Source organism: Ceratotherium simum, chromosome 4 (assembly GCF_057802395.1).
Source record: "Ceratotherium simum simum isolate JZ-2026a chromosome 4, ASM5780239v1, whole genome shotgun sequence".
Lineage (NCBI taxonomy): Eukaryota > Metazoa > Chordata > Mammalia > Perissodactyla > Rhinocerotidae > Ceratotherium > Ceratotherium simum.
In genome coordinates, this window is record NC_141903.1 from 38,826,251 (window position 1) to 38,839,468 (window position 13,218).

Genomic DNA, 13,218 nt, shown 5'->3' on the forward strand with positions numbered 1-13,218 from the left:
AGTGTTAGGGGAAATAAAAGCCTTAAAATGAGAATTGCAAAGGTAATGATTATAAAATCTTATTCAATAACAGATGGAATCGAGGAGGGTGCAGACGATCGTCAGAGAGGCTTCCTCACAGCTCATTGGGATGTAGCCCACTCCAGTTCAGCATTGAATAAGACCAGGCCTTTAAAAATCCGTACTAAATCTCATCGTTTCTGTCCGTGTACAAATTTCACTCTGGCTCGGGGTAATTTCTGCAAAGTGACTGTGTCTTTCTCATAATTTATGTTCTCTTTTCACTCTGTGGGGGCTGAATGCAGACGTCTGCCGGAGTGTGAGTTTGATTAAGTCATCGCAGACTCTGGCCTGCGTGGGTGGCTCTGCACCATTCCCGGGTGCGCTGGTGCTTCCAGACCCCACTGGGCAGAAGGGCTGAAGTAGGGCAGTTCTCAGTCTGTGCACCAAAAAGGGTGTGATGGCTCAGCTAGCAACCTCACTAATCAAACAAGGAAAAGAGGGGTACTACACTCCCTTAGCCAGAGCAAGCTCTTCTCTTTTATATTCCTCCAAGGGACACCCTGGGCCTTAGCAAGCTGCTGGGAAATTCAAAGGCTGATTCCTAGGGTCAATGTAATGGGTTTCAAAGCTGCTGAGGAATTTCCTGATCTAGGAAGCAAGGGGGTGGGATAGAAGGAGGTGTTTGTGTTGGGGAGGCAGGGATGGAAGGGTCTGCCGTTGCCGAGAATCTGTAGTCCTTTTGAGAATATGCTGCTTGCACCCGTGATGTGATGAGGCATATGTCCCAGAGGCTTGAGTCAAGAGTCCCCTTCAGGGAGCACCAGGGCCAGTACTTTGACTTCCAGACATTTTGGGTGGAAGGCTTCTCTTCACTTTGAAATTGAGCCTCTGTGAGTAGCTTATCTCACTATCAAGACATTGCTCTTTTATCTCCAATTCGGGTCCCATGAAAGGATGGTCCTCATTGGATCACAACTTTATTCAAGTCACCAAAGGATACTGACCATCTACTCTACATCAGGCATTCTGTACCAGAAACTAAGGATGGTGGTAAACAAGATGGTGGTTCTGATTTCAAGAAATTTACAAAACAATAATAGCTTCCTAGGTGCTAGCTATAGACCAGGCTCTGTCCTAAGCCCTCAATATCTAATCCTCACCACAACCACATGTAGTAGATGTATTATATATAAACCCTATTTTACAGATGAGAAAATTGAGTCACAGAAAGATTAGTTAACTTACCTAAAATAACACAGCTAGTCAGTTGCACAACCAGAATCTGAACCCTGGAGTCTAACTCTAGAGTTGATGCTTAAACTATTACAGTTTGCTGGATTAGGCCATCAAGGGGGGTCCGTACAAGGCAAATATACTGTGTTAAGTGCCATGGCATTAAGTACAGAGGCTGTGAGAGCAGAGAAAATCATGTGTGGGAAGATGAGGCGACCAGACACTACTTCCCAGGGGAGGTGATGTCTAAGCTGAGACCTAACGTATGATCACTTGTTAGACAAGCTGGATGGGGGTGTGGGTTCCAGGCAGAGAGAAAAGCAAATGCACAAGTCTCATGGTGAGAGAGAGGATGGCTTGTTTATGTTCAAAGATAGAAGGAGTTCAGTGTGGCTGAATCATAGATTTCACAGCAGGAAATATTTAGAGATGAAGTTGCAGAGGTTTACTCATCCATTCAGCAAACATTTATTTAGCACCTGCTGTGTCAGCCATTGTGCTAGACTCTGGTAAGACAATATTAATTGAAACAAATAAGGTGATGCCCTCATGTAGCTTATAGTCTATAAAATGAAATACTTCCTTGTCTCACCTGTTAAGAAAAACTTAATTAAACTTGGAAAGAAGGCAAAAAGGTGAGTAGCATGTTCTTTCCATGTCAGCTGGGGCATTGTTTAACAGATTCACTCAAAGATTATTTAATTACCTAGTCATATGCCTGTGTTTGACTTTGCTATTTACTATTAGCTATGAAATCAGACTCTTGTGAAGTTAAATGCACGATGTAGGTATCTATCTGGTAGAAAATGTAACCCCAAAGCTTCCAGTTTTATTGTCCTATAGGATATTAACAAATTTTATCTCTATCTTGGTGTGTTAGTTTTATATTGTTGCCGTAGCAAATTATTACAAATTTAGTGGCTGAAGACAACACAAATTTGTTATTTTACAGTTCTGGAGGTCAGAAGTTCTATACAGGTCTCCTTGGACCAAAAATCAAGTTGCAGGCAGGCTGCGTTCCTTTCTGGAGGCTCTAGGGGAGAATCCTTTTCCTGCTCATTCGAGTTGCTGGAAGAATTCAGTCCCTTGCAGGTGTAGGACTGAGGTCCCCATGTTCTTACTAACTGTAAATTGAGGGCCATCCCAGTCTGGAGAGGCTGCCATGTTTCTTGGCTCATGGCCCCCTTCCTCCATCTTCAAAGTCAGCAACAACAGCTCCTTCTCACATCATATCATTCCGATCTACACCTCTGCCTTCCCTTTCCACTTTTAAAGACTTGTGATGAAATTGAGCCCACCCAGATAAAGCAGGATTATCTCCCCATCTCAAGATCTTTAACCTATATCACATCTTCAAAATCCTTGTTGCTATGTAAGGTAACATATTCACAAGTTCTGGGGATTAAAGTACTGACATCTTTGGGGAATCATTTTTTAGCCCACCACGTTATAATAACCACCATTATTTTAGAATGCCTGTTTTTGGTAAACTATGTAACCCCTACTCCTCAAAATGCAATTTTAACTAGCTTTACCATCTTACTGGTTCCCTTATTGACGAGTCAGTAAATCTTTGACATATGTTTATCCTATATTTGTATGTTTTTAACTTTTTGAAAATTGTAATAATTATAATTGTCAGTTTTGGAGGCTTCACTGAGATTGCCAAGTGGACTAACCTGCCAGCGCCAATTCAACTGTGCTGCACGGGAAGTGCACCTCATGGGCTGTTCAGCCTAGCATGCTATTTGACTTCTGGGATGGATCGCAAATGGTAATAAAACTTCATTTCCCTGACTCTCTCTCTCTCTCTCTTTGATCTAATTCTATGTTTTCCTTTTTATTTTTGGTTCTTGACCAGCTGTAGTTCTGGTTTTGATTTGTGCATGACCAGTACATTATTTGCTGTTGGTGACTCCAATGACGAGGACTCTGGTTTTATGATCATTTAGTGATTTCTACTGGGATGATGGGATCTATTCCCTGTTGGGTGAGAAACAATGGAGAATCCAGTTAGTCAGTCTTTTTCTGTTTGTCTGTCTGTCTGGCCATTTGTGAGCTAAAATCAACTAAGAAAATATTTTGCTCTTCCTGGAACTAAGAACAGCCCTTTGAGGTCTAAACCAGTAAATTTTTGTATTTCTATGTCTGTTCTTGATCTGTGACTGAGTTTGTAGAATGGAAGCTGCAAACTGTCTGCAGGTTTGTGTGTCTGTAATTAAGAAGAGCCTTTACTCCTCACTGTGTGAGTGTGAAATATTTTCCTTTTCCTAAGGGGAAAAGGAAAATCTAATTAATAAATTAGATTACAAGCCTCCTAAATGAAATTCATTAATTGGTTCGTAGAGACTTTAAGCACTTACATAAGTTACATACATTCCCAGAATTCCCTCAAAATGAAGAAACTGAACTTCTAATATTTTAAATGGGCTGGCTTACGAAAATCCTTCTTACAGAACACGCAGGTTAAAAGGCCGTTTTATAAAGAATAAAAATTCAAATAATCAAGGTGAATCCTAAGGCATGTCAGATTGATTTAATAATTTTGGCTTAACAATAGTTATATATATTTTCTCTTGTTTTACAGTTTGGGGTTTAATACAAGACTTTTTTTAAAGTAAGGTTTTGGTATTTCATGAAGAAACTAGTTAATCTGAACTTCCTAAACTTTTTATACTAATTTACTGATCAAATAAGCTAATATTACTTCTATATAATATTTAGGATTGTGAAAAATGTAAAAATTTTAACTAAATTGAATTATAATTCTGACAAACCTTTTATATCAACAGCAATTTTGATTGTAGTGTGTCAATTTGAACATAATTTCCAACACTCTTAGTTAACTTTAAAACTGTAGACTAATAATAAATTAAGTTAATTAACGAATAATTTTTGGATACCTGGATAATTTCTAAGTAAAATAGAATACAGAAACCTTGGTTACTGAGTATAGTCTTAATATATAAATAGATACACTTGTGCTTCCCTACCTCTCGGTTCTCTCTTTAAAATAGAATTTAGTTACTTTAGTTAAAAGTTGTAATCAATATAAATGTTTAAGACCATATACCAGGAATGATAGCAAAGAAATTCAATTACTTGCAAGATAATGGGATGTGTCTCTCGAGGGAAAAAGGGGTAGTTTTGACTTAAAGTGTCTGGTTGTTCCTGAATGTGGAAAAGAAGAATGAAAGACAAAACTTGGATATAGGAAGCTGTAGAAATTAAATTTTATTCACCTTGGCTTATAATACCTGCAAATAATGAGTCTGAAATAATCAAAGGAGTGAAGTTTGCTCAGTGCTGATGGGCTTATTCATAAGGCAAGTTTAATGAAAGGGGTGTGAGCTTAAGAAGCCGTACTGCCAAATCTGATGTTGATGTAAAACTAGAATTTGATTTCTCTCTTAAAATGATAAATTGATCTTAGAGCACTTAGTCTGCTTTTACAAGAGAGAGAAAAAGGTTATTCTTTACATTCTGTGTGATCTGCCTGGATTCCAAAAATTTCAGCTCTCACCAGAATAATTTTCTGTGCTTTGTGCCGACTTTATCATGCCTTTGATTCCTAAGGAGCTAAGGTTCCATGAAACTGTGTCACCTCCTTCTATGTTTATTTAAAATACTATATTGCCACTTTGATTAATAGGTAACCAAGCTATTGTTTCTATCTTAATCAAGTGCCCAAATTTCCTCTCATAACACTTGATTTTGCCATCCCCTAATCAGATCATAATTAAAAAAAAATGAGGATTTCTTTTACACGTAAACATCTTTACCATGTCCCAAAGTTCCTAGGGGAACTCACAAAGATTTATTCTTTAATCTTATAAAAAAAGAGATGCTAGAAATAATTAGGTTTGTTTTGCATATTTCTTAATAAGCTCAACACGGTTGTAAAAGCTGAACGTCAAAAATTGATTTGTCAAATCAAAGAATAGTTTTGTATGTGGAAAATGTTATTAATGTGAATGTTGCAGGAAGTGTCCACATTACAGGAGGGATTGGGAAGGGTCCTAGAGACTTGCCAATGCTCTCATTGTTCACAATGTGCTCTTGGCCGAGAGGAACGTTAATTGAATTCTCAGGAAAAATGTTATGCATTATATCCCAACAGAGAATTTAACTCCTCTATTTTGATACCATTATTTACTGTACAAAACGAACTACAGACACACAGCCTCATCTATAGGTGGTTTCCACTTTCCTCTGATGTTTTCTTGAAGGCCCGCAGGCTAGAATCTGTATCTTCAACAAAGAAGAGGAGACTCAGGGTCTTGAGGAAGGGACTGTACCAGGTACCAATAACTACCGACAGATCAAGGATTAGACTTACACATACAAGCTCCAAAGTGTAACGCTAACATTATTTAGACAACTGTCAGGCCGTATCAGGGGACGGGTCAGAATTTCCAGAATTCTTTGTAGTTCAGAAGCAGACGATTTTATAACAGCAACTGCTGACTCAAGATCCACTGGAATAAACTTAATTACATAGGACTGAATTAACTGATGAGAGAAATATAATCGTAGTTACTTACTTTGGAATATTGTTATTACTTTTTAAATATTCTTTCGATAGGTATATGAGGAAATCTTTTTTCTTTCTTTTTCATCTATCTCTAATTTAGCAGACTATGCTTTGGCAAACTGAAATATGACAAGTTTAATGGTATCTGGTTCTCACTGACACCTCAGAACTCAGAAACTAATACTTTTACTGCGTTTCTTTACTTTGCACAGCAATATAGTTATTTGCATAGGTTCAATGAGAATTTGGTCTCCTTTCTACTAAGATATAATTTGACAAACCAATCGTGCAACCAAGGCCATATCTGGAGTGTCATGTTGAATATCAACCTCATTTAATCAAGTATGACAAGCTCACCCTTAAAAAGGTGTATTTAACATGTGGTGTCAATGTTTACAAAGGCCTCCCAGGAAGCCTGGCCTGAGAAGTGTTCTACAGCTTACAGGGTCCCAGCCTCACAGGAAGTATGGAGGTCGCTTCCCCTCATGCCAATGGTCTTAATAAAATTTGGGGGATCTCAAAGAGAGAAGAATTCACTACAATTTACTGGTACTGCATGTGAAATCTGGTGCAGTTTCTTGCACCTAGTTTCTACCCTCAGGATAGAGGAGCAAATAAACAAGTCTTCTAAAAAGCCCAGCTGGAGATTCCTTAATGAAATTTCCTGGCGGAAGTTAATTCTTTGACCTTCTTATTTGCTCAACACTGTATGCTCAAGGAGGATTAGACGGTTAATTAATACCTCCTGCTTCCCCTTTGTAAATAATAATGAGACCAGCCTTTTTGGTGCTCAAGAATAATCTTTGGATATTATTTATGATCAAATAGAGAGATCGTTATGAAAAGTCTTTTAAAACGTGGAAATAGGCAAAGAGGAAGGCAGCATGCCTCTTCAGTGTTACACTGGAGAATTGTCACAGGCTTATCTGAGGATTAATTAATCATCTAGGGGAATATGCCTGTATTTGGCTCTGCTATTAAGAAATTAGACCCAGGGAAGTTACATGGAACATGTAGATTTCTCTCAGGTGAAAAAGAGAACCCTGAAGGTTATGTTTTATCACTCTTAGGAGATTCCAGTTTTGTGTCTAACTCAGCAAATTTATTTCAGAATGCCTTTTCTGATAGACTACATAACCCCTGCTCCTCAAAATGCTCTTTGAACCAGCTTTACGATCTCACTGGTTCCCTCATATTTAGTTAATAATCTTTGACAACATATTCATTCTATATTATGAGTCATGCTTTTATTGTTTGAAAATTATAATTGTATGCACCTTACCTCACAGGATGGAGAAGGGAGTGGAAACAGCCTCTTTCCTTCCCAGTTCAGGAAGGTGCTGTTGCCCTGGCTTCTGACTGAACAGCACATGTCTCCCTCTGTTTCCCTCCTCCCTACCCAGGAGCTGGGCAGGAGCTGTGGGTCAGTCAGTCTCTTTCTGGGCCTCTTGTTAGCTGCCTCAGTGAGTCCTACGCCCGTATTACATGTATGTCTGACTTCTCAGGGAGTGAGGCAGTGGTTGCTCTAAGCTGTTCCAGACATAACTAGGACTTACCCTCTCCTGACAGAGCTGTTTATTTATTTATTTATCCATTGTTTATTTATCCAATGATTTATTCAGTATTCATTCATTCATTCATTAAGACCTCAGAAACTGGTATCAGAACCACAGTGGGTGGTTTATTGACTTAATTAGGTGAAACCTTAAAAGCTGCCATTTGACCGTATGCCATGAAGTAATCAATAATGCAAATCTGTACATATGCCAACATTTTTATATGCAGCTAGCTGCTGTAACAAACAAACTCCAAATTTTCTGCAGATCAACACAAAAGTTTATTTCGTATTCTTGCGGAGTCTACTCTGTGGCAGAGGCATTCATTCAGGAATCCAGGCTACAGATTCTCTGCCATCTTCAATGCGTGACTTCTTCCCAAGTTGCCCTGGGCATTGGTATTCAGCTGACAGATGGGTGGGGAGAGAGACTTGAGGATTGGGTGGGAGGTTTTCATGGCTCAGGTTGGAAAAGGTATCTTCCACCCATATTCCATAGGACAGACTCAGTGACAAAGTCACATCTACCTGCATGGGAGGTAGGGACACTTGCTCCAGCTGTGTTCCTAGATGGAGAGGGAAATGGCCTTGGTAAACAGCTACCGAGTCTCTGCCACAGCCTCTAGCACCCAGAATCCCAGAGTCCATTCAGCCCTCGCTGACATTGACTCTGGAGGTCTCTAGAAGGGGGACCTGAAGTCATGTCTGTTGAAAACCTCACCTCACTCTGTTGAGCTGCTGGCTCAGCAGCAATTGCTATGTTAGAAAGTGCAATGGTGGAAGTGACTTTATTTCTCACCTACAGATCCTGGGGGCAGAGATAATCCCTTTCCTTCTTCTTTTCCTTTATCCTCAGAGATAGAAAGCTTTCAACGTTATGCTCAGAACTTTGTTCAGTAGGGATTGGAAAACAGTTGACAGTTCTGGGGAGGGGATTGAGATGAACACAGCTGAGCTTCTTCAAGGTAACTCCTAGCTGATGTCTCTGGCTCACCTGTAGTACCTGGTAGATGATTCAGCACATGGACGGCACCCAGAACTACAGGGTTTCAGACAGTCTCTGATTTGACACCTTAACTTTCCAGGTCAGCATTCGGAGCCTCAGAGAAGTTTAGCAGTTTCCCTCAACCACCAGACTAGTTGACGGCAGAGCACAAGCAAAGCCAAGCTGCTTTGTTCCCAGCTCACACTATTATGCCAGGAAGCTTTCCAGGAGGCAGTGAATGACTGATCTTTCATTTTAATGTGAAATATAACAAAATGTTGAGTCACCAGAAATATCAGTGAAAATAGTATTTTCTGAACTGCATTTTCTGGTTAATGCTGTTTTTTGTATTTATTTTTTTGTGAGGAAGATCAGCCCTGAGCTAACATCCATGCTAATCCTCCTCTTTTTCCTGGGGAAGACCGGCTCTGAGCTAACATCTATTGCCAATCCTCCTCCTTTTTTTCCGCAAAGCCCCAGTAGACAGTTGTATGTCATAGCTGCACATCCTTGTAGTTGAAATTTTCTGGTTAATGCTGTTTTAGCCATAGAGGCTTTTTATTTCAACCTGAGAGGTTGAAAATTGTCCTAAGACATACCAGCTGGCATTCCTGCCTTAATAAGCAATGTTTCAAAATGAGCAAACGCCGTTGCCTTAATGCTGTTCATATGGACAATTATTATTCCAAAGTGGGGAAGTGAATTACAATTTTCAACAACCTAAAGCTCAATCATGGAGACCTGAATAAACTGTGAGAACCTGTTTTCCAGTATTTTCTCCCCTCAACAACTTTTACATTTCAGAATTAAAATTAGAGTTCAAACTGCTTACTAAATGTACTAGACAGAGTGTTCTTGCTATTAGCTAAGGGATCCTGGGAAACTAATACACTGTCACCTCTGCTACTTCATCACCCACAGTTAGGGAAAAGGCCTATATAGGTCTCTGAGTACACATCAAAAATAACATTTTGTGCCTTGTTTTTGATAATATTCATCAACAAGAACCAAGCTAAGTATGGTTTCCATATTCATATTTCATGATGACAATGTAAATAAGTTTTAGGGCATAAATCTATTCAATGACTCTGTATATTGAATAATGATAAAAACTTTTTCTTATAGTTGTCATGGCTTCTTGCTATTTTACATTGCTCTATGCTTAAAATCACATTATCTTATTGCCATAAGAAACTTCAGGCATGCTTCCTTCTAGCCATGGAGAAATTGAGACCTGGAAATGTGAGGCAACTTGCCCAGGGTCACAGATGAAATTTGTGACAGCCCAGTTCTCCTGATTCAAGTTCAGTGTCTGTCTCTCCATTTGGAATAAGGACTGCACAAAATCGTCCATTTCCATTAAAGCCTTGGAATGTGTCAATGATCGTTTGTAAAGCAAAAGCTCCATGGCCATATATTTGAGCACTGGGATACTCTGATGGAATCTCCCCTTCCTAGATGGGAAGGATGCCAAACAAGAGAAGGAAGAAATGTTTGGTGCCTTACTTGGGCCAGGCAGCTGTGCTGGGCTATATCACCTCATTTTATTTTCACAATTTTATAGGAGAGATGTCACTGTCTCCACTTTACCCATGAGGAAATGGCAGCACTGAGTTATGAACTTGCTCCAAATTGTGAAGCTGGTACATGGAGAAACCTGACTGGAACCCGGCCTATCTGGCTACACCTCAGGGGTGACTGCCCCCTCTCCTTCAAGACACCAGAGGGTCCTATTTATTCCCTAGTTCCTGTTAGTCCTCTAGTCCAGCTACACTGCAGAGGGGGTCTCCTAAATAGTGACTCTCCCAGCTTGACCAGTAGGCCCCACTGAGACGGAACAATCCCTGAGGTCCCCCAAATCCTCTTACCGCCTAATGGAAGATATGGGTAATTTTTTTGAGTTTTTTTTTTTTTTTTTAATTTATTTATTTTTTCCCCCTAAAGCCCCAGTAGATAGTTGTATGTCACAGCTGCACATCCTTCTAGTTGCTGTATGTGGGATGCGGCCTCAGCATGGCCGGAGAAGCGGTGTGTCAGTGCGCGCCCGGGATCCGAACCCGGGCTGCTAGCAGCAGAGCGCGTGCACTTAACCACTAAGCCACGGGCCGTCCCAGATATAGGTAATTTTTAAGGTATCTAAGTAGTGAGAGGATAGTCACCCAAACCTGGCATCAGGTGTGTATTCTTAAGAGAAATCACCTTGCTGACACAAACCTGTAATCTGGGTGTGTGTGGGAGTCTTCAAGTTAGCAGAAGCCTTTTCTTCTATTCATTCTCTCTCAAAAACATCTTATTATGAAATTATTTTGAATACAGAAAAGTACTCACCATCCAGCTTTTATTTTTTTATTTTTATTTTTTGCTGAGGAAGATTGGCCCTGAGCTAACATCCACTGCCAATCCTCCTCTTTTTGCTTGAGGAAGATTTGCCCTGAGCTAACATTTGTGCCAATATTCCTCTATTTTGTATGTGGGTTGCCACCACAGCACAGCCACTGCCAAGTGGTGTAGGTCCGCACCCGGGAACCCAACCTGGGCCACAAAAGCAGAGCACATTGAACTTAACTACAAGGCCACGGGGCCAGTTCCTTTTCTTCTTTCTGTTTTAAAGGAAAATCTGAAATTGATGTTGGTTCTTTCATCCATGTTTTTATATTCTTACTACATAGATATGTATCCATATACGGTCTTGTTTTGTCTTTTAAAAGTTCACAAATGTAGTTTTTTTTTTCTGCAACTTTCTTTTTGCACTGGACCTTATGTTGTCTAGAATCACCCATGTTGATATAGTCAGCTCTGGTTTATGCATGTTCACTGCAATAATAGTATCCCAGTGAATGAATATACCAGAATTTATTAATCTATTCTCCTTTGGAAGGATATTTAGGTTATTTCCATTTTTTTTGCTATTACAGACTGTAATGGTTAATTTTATGTGTCAACTTGACTGGGCCATGGGTGCCCAGATATTGGGTCAAACATCATCTGGGTGTTTCTGTGAGGGTGTTTTGGGATGAGATTAACATTTAAATCAGTAGACTGAGTAAAGCAGATGGCCCTCTCTAATGTGAGTGGGCCTCATTTAATCAGCCAAAGGCCTGAATAGAACAAAAGGGCTGACCCTCCCCTGAGTAAGAGAATATTCCTCCTGCCTGACTTCCTTTGAACTAGGACATCTGCTTTTTCCTGCCTTCAGATTCAAACTGAAAATCACATTCTCCTTGGTCTCAAACCTGCTGATCTTTGGACTGGAACTACACCATTGGCATTCCCAGGTCTCCAGCTTGCCAACTCACCCTGCAGGTCTTGGGACTTGTCAGCTTCCATAGTCACATGAGCCCATTCTTTATAATAAATCTCTTGCCATATATACATGCCTCCTATTGGTTCTGTTTCCCTGGAGAATCCTGACTAATACACAAACAAAGCTGGGCCTTTTTTTTTTTTCCTCTCTGTGAGGAGATCAGCCCTGTGCTAACATCTGCCAATCCTCCTCTTTTTTTGCTGAGGAAGACTGGCCCTGGGCTAACATCCATGCCCATCTTCCTCCACTTTATATGGGATGCCGCCACAGCATGGCTTGCCAAGCAGTGCATCAGTGCGCGCCTGGGATCCGAACTGGCGAACCCAGGGCCACCACAGTGGAGCATGCAGACTTAACCGCTTGCGCCACCGGGAAAGCTGGGCCTTTCTATGCATGGCTTCTGTTCACATGGGTCTCAGTTTCTCCAGAGTGTAGACCTAAGAAAGGACTCTGGAACCATTTACCTCTACATGCCGAGGATTTCCTCCTTCATTCAAGCCGTCATCCCTGTGAGCGAGCCAGAATCTCCATTTCCTTTGTGAAGCTTCACAAATCACTCTGACTTCTTGGCTGCACTGACTTCTCCCTAGCAGCACTGGCCTCTACAACACCCAAGGTGGCCTCCTTCCTTCTCCACCCCAGGTCTTCTCAGGTAACTGTTTTATTCTGTCCAGGACCTCTCTCTTTCTCTCCCTCCCTCCCTCCTGCCCTCTTCTTCCCTTCCTGCCTTCTACCATCAGTTACTGAATTACATCAGTCCAGGTGCTTTCTAGGTGTGGGAGATTCAAACATGTGTTAACATAGCCCCTGCCCTTGAGGAGCTCTGCATTCAGGAGTAGTGATGGACAAGTAGACAAACCCCATAAACTAAGGCGGTGCCTGCAAAAAGAGAGCCACACCAGGTACAGGAGAGGCCCTGAGGAGGGAGGTTGGCCAGGTTAGCTGTCAGGAAGGGGAGGACTGTCAAGGCAGGATTCCAAAAATAGAAATACTGCAGCCAGGTCTGAGGGAAGTGTGAGGGTTTCACAGTTGCACCATGGAGGAGAAGGAGAAGGGAAAAGACATTCTAGCAGAGAGAGGAGTTGGTACAAAGCGTGGGGCTAGGAAATAGCTGAGCAAGATCCATTCAAAGAGCAGAATGAGGCCACAGAGGTAGGCGAGGGCGGGAGAGTGGAGGCCTGCTTCCCCTGAGGACTGGCCTTTGAAGGCTTTAAGCAGAGCTCTAAAGCACGGCCTCTCCCCCAGCCCTGGGCCATGGTGAGAACACCGGTCACCTGGTTTGTCTAGGTTTCATTTACCCAACCATTGTCTAACATTTGTGACAAAACTGAAATAAATTGTGTGATGTGCGCGTCTACATGGGTGAGAGTTATAAACAACAAAAACAAATTTAAGCTAGAAGCCCTCTGAGGTTTTTCCTATTTGGGTTTTCAGATTTTCCTTAAGACCACATTTCTGATAGTCAGAACAGAGCAATGAGTCTGACACGGGGTTGGCTGCATTTGTTTTACGGTGAGGTGGGGGTTGGTTGGGGGCACGAGACCTGAGGGATATAAGAGCTTTCTTCCAACAGGAAAGGGCCTGAGGCCTCACCCCCACTGTCA

At 41.2% G+C, this 13,218-nt stretch overlaps 1 long non-coding RNA gene across 2 annotated transcripts in view; it reads right to left on the minus strand.

Moving 5' to 3' along the window:
• The window catches only part of LOC147917264 (uncharacterized), a 219,392-nt gene that overhangs the window by 195,692 nt on the left and 10,482 nt on the right, over positions 1-13,218 (minus strand). The window lies entirely within an intron of this gene.